At 40.9% G+C, this 4,239-nt stretch overlaps 1 non-coding gene across 1 annotated transcript; it reads left to right on the top strand.

Moving 5' to 3' along the window:
• Positions 1-3,399: 3,399 nt before the first annotated feature.
• Positions 3,400-3,506, top strand: LOC120879146. The gene has a single exon (XR_005724714.1). It is a non-coding gene; the product is annotated as a U6 spliceosomal RNA (small nuclear RNA).
• Positions 3,507-4,239: the final 733 nt, after the last annotated feature.

The following is a 4,239-nucleotide window of genomic DNA, read 5'->3' as shown; positions in this document are numbered from 1 at the left end:
TCTCTCCTTATCTTCTCCCTTTCCTTCCTGTGACGTTTTAATGAACCAAATCTTCCTTGTCTTGACATTATGACTTATCCCTACCGGCTTTAGTTTTTTTCCCTCTTTTAAAAAGTCTTTAATGAGTTTGTTACAATATTGCTTCTGTTTTATGTTTTGTTTTTTTGGCCATGAGGCATATGAGATCTTAGGATTGGACTAGTACCCCCTGCATGGGATCAAACTAGTACCCCCTGCATTGAAAGGTGAAGTCTTAACCACTGGGCCAGTCTAGCTTTTAAATTATAGTTCCTTTCCCCCCCATCATTTTCAACTTGGACACAGCTTGTATCTACCTACCTCATGGTTCCACCACCTTTACCTCCATCTCTTCCCTGAAATAAGTAAGCTCCTGAGTGCTAAGTACCCTGGGGATGTATTAGATCTTTTCTTCCTAGTGCTCTGTGTTGCTTCCATATTTCACTGGGCACTTGCTGGACCCATTCTTCTTGTTTCCTTCAGCTTTCACTCTACCCTGCAGCTGACCCTTGAGGGCTAGTGTAATCCCTGTTCTAACTTCATTCTGCTTCTCACCTTGGAACTCACTTCACTTAAGCAGCTGCTTCTGCTTTCACTGCTGATGTTGCCCAGATCAATATTTCCAGCCCAGGTTTCTCCCTTCAGAACACTCTTGAAAAATATGAAAGCTGAAATACATAGCGGTCATACAATATGTCCATGTTCACAACTATGAAGGGGATGAGATTTGAAAATTTTTTTAAATTAAAGTCTAATTGATTGACAGTATTGTGTTAGTGCCAAGTACACAGCAAAATGACTCAGTTATTTACACATATATACATATTTTCAGATTATTTTATTACTTTTATTTTTTTTCAGATTTATTTTATTACTATTATTGCAAGATATTGAATATTTTCCCCTGGGTTATATAGTAAATTCTTGTTGTTTACCTATATTTTAAATATAGTAGTTTGTATCAGTTAATTCCTAAACTCCTAATTTATCCCTCCCCCTCCTTCTTTTCCCCGTTGGTAACCATAAATTTGCTTTCTATGTCTGTGAGTCTATTTCTGTTTTGTAAATAAGTTCATTTTTTATCACTTTTTAAGATTCCACACACAATATTTGCCTTTCTCTGTCTGACTTACTTTACTAAGTATGATAAGCTCTAGATTCATCCATGTTGCTGCAAATGGCAATATTTTCATTCTTTTACGGGAGAGTAGCAGTCCAGTGTGTATACACACCACATCTTAATTTGTCAGTTGGTGGACATTCAGGTTGCTTCCATGGACAGAGGAGCCTGGCGGACTACACTCCATGGAGTCGCCAAGAATTGGACACGACTGAGCGACTTCACTTCACTCACTTCACTCATTTCATACTTTATCACTGGAGAAGGAAATGGCAACCCACTCCAGTATCCTTGCCTGGAGAATCCCATGGACAGAGGAGCCTGGCGGGCCATGGTCCATAGGGTCACAGAGAGTCGGACACGCCTGAAGTGACTGAGCACGCAGGCATATCTTGGCTATTGTAAACAGTACTGCTATGAATACTGGGATGCATGTAGTTTTTGGAATTAGAGTTTTTGTCTTTTCCAGATATATGCTCAGGAGTGGGATTGCTGGATAATCTTTAGCTTTTAAAGGAATATCAATACTATTTTCCATAATGGCTGCTCCAACTTAACATTTGAGGGGGCTGAGTATTAACTCTAGGGTTTCTTTCATTGACTTGCTCTCCAACTATCTGTAGGGGAAAGAAGAGAGAGAGGCAGCGAGGGGACTCATATTTACTAAGAGCTCACTGTGGGCCAGGGGCTAGCTGAGCTGGGCACTTTGGCATCATTACATGTACTCTTTGTGATTTCATCAATTCCTGTTTTATAGGTGAGGAGACTGAGGCTTCCCAGGTGGTTAGCAGTAAAACAATCTGCCTGCAATGCAGGAGACACGGACCTGATCCCTGGATCAGGAAGATACCCTGGAGAAGGAAAGGACAACCTACTCCAGTATTCTTGTTTGGGAAATCCCATGAACAAAGGAGCCTTGCGGGGTATAGCCATAGATTTTGCAAAGAGTTGGATACAACTTAACGACTAAACAACAAACTGAGGACCAGGGAGGTGGAATACATTGCTCTTAGTCACACAGCTAGTAAATCTGGCAAGTCTAACTCTAGCCTTCTAACATCAAAGTTCAGGGACTCTCTTTTTTATTACCTAGTGTGTCTCTTTCTTTAAAAATCCAGATTTAGACAGACAGCCTTTTACTTTCAATGAGTCCAGACCATGTGACCTTCTGTGCCATTTTTTGTGACAAGCCCTGATGGGAATGGCTACAGAATGAACCTATAACACAGCAGCAAGCACGGATGCCGTCTCAAATTAGCCCGGGTCAGCAGTTGTAGGCTTGGCAGCCACATAATGTCAACCCCCAAATTCCTTGGGCTGGCTCCAATGGGCTCTGCAGCCAGTAGGACACAGCAAGAGCCATGGGAAATCTGTGATCTACTGTTGGCCCCTCCTGCTACACTGGGACTCAGATTCTTCCAGAATCATCTGACTGGTTGTAATAGCAGGGGAAATAGTGAGTTAACCCTCCTGCCTGGGCTGTTTGCAAGAAGTGGTGTGCTTTGCTTATTAAAGTCCGCCTAGCGTGGAAGGGAATAAATGGCCCTTCCAGGAGGGAGCCTCGTTGAGCAGTAGAAATCATTTTCTTTTGGTCAAGTGCAGGTTGTGGGTTGGAGACCTGCCTGCAGGTTCCAGATAGTTTGTGCCAGGCCCATGGGACTTGTTTTTATGTTCTGCTCATTTAGCAAGACTCCATCCCCTTTTATCTCCTTAATCAGGCTTCTGCTAAGAGAATCTAATGCTCACAAAACTTCTGACCAGCCTTTTCAAATTACGCTATTATTTTTTCTTTCTCACTTGGTGATTGGTGTCATAAGCACAAATTTTAAAAAGTCACAACACACCAAATGAAAAGTCACTTACTCCCTCCCTACTCCCTTCCCCCAAGTAAATCTGATGTGTAAATTTAGCCTTCTAAAAACATCCAATTTCATCTTGCAGAGAAAGTTCTCTGGATGAGGCCTAAACACAATTTTAAATCATATAAAAAAACTGACAGCACAGAAAAACACAAACCATAATAGAAAAAAATGATAAATTTTACTTCATCAAAATGAAAACGTATGCCCTTTGAAAGACACTATTAAGGAAATGAGATGATAAGCCACAATCTGGGAGAAAATATTTGTGATGAAAATGGCCAAAAGATTATTTCTTTATAAACACTTTACCAAACAATATGTACAAATGGCTAGGAGGTCCATGAAAAGATGCTCTGCACTGTTAGCCATCAGCGAAATGTCAATTAAAACCAAAGTGAAGTGCTCGCTTCGGCAGCACATATACTAAAATTGGAACGATACAGAGAAGATTAGCATGGCCCTTGCGCAAGGATGACATGCAAATTCGTGAAGCGTTCCATATTAAAAAAAAAAAAAGTGAAATATTAATATACAGACACCGGGATGACAAAAGTTCAAAAGACTGAAAATGCCAACTGCTGGTAAAAATTCGGAGCAACTGGAATTCTTGCACATTGCTGGTGAGAATGCAAAATAGAGTAAATGCTTTTTATTTTTAAGACAGTAAAAAAAAAGCATATTATATTTAGAATTAGCCAACCAAACTCAGACTAGATGATCACAATTTTTTTTTTTTTTAAGCATCCAAAGTGCTATAGGCAGGGATTGAATGCACACTGTTTTCTCACTATGAGAGCTGGTCAGAGTGTTGGCTGTGGCTGGTCAAGGTAGCAGAGCTTCTCCACAGTGTGTTTGACCTCACACTTATTGACCTTGGTATCATCCTTGGTGAACACCAGTGTGGCTTTGATCTCTATGGTCAACTTCATGGCCCGACCAACTTGACGGCCCAGGGGTCAAGCTTATTTCTCCTGGGGATGCTCATCCTCCATTAGTTGGGCTGCCTCTGGAACCACAGTGTCTTGGGCTCCTGGAAGGTAAGTAGCATATGGCTCTTCATCGTTTTGATGTCTTTGGACGCATTTCAGCACTGTTTTCCTGGTTATTAAAGCTTTTGCTTTGGATCATGTTGTGGTTGAAACAAGGGCTTCATTTTTCACTTTCGGTGACATGTTCGTAAAAATCTGGGAAATCACTTTGGAAAATACTTTGGCAGTTTCTTATGAAGGTAAACGTATA

This window comes from Oryx dammah, unplaced genomic scaffold (genome assembly GCF_014754425.2).
Source record: "Oryx dammah isolate SB20612 unplaced genomic scaffold, SCBI_Odam_1.1 HiC_scaffold_19, whole genome shotgun sequence".
Classification (NCBI taxonomy): Eukaryota; Metazoa; Chordata; class Mammalia; order Artiodactyla; family Bovidae; genus Oryx; species Oryx dammah.
This window is presented reverse-complemented; position numbering and strand designations above follow the sequence as displayed.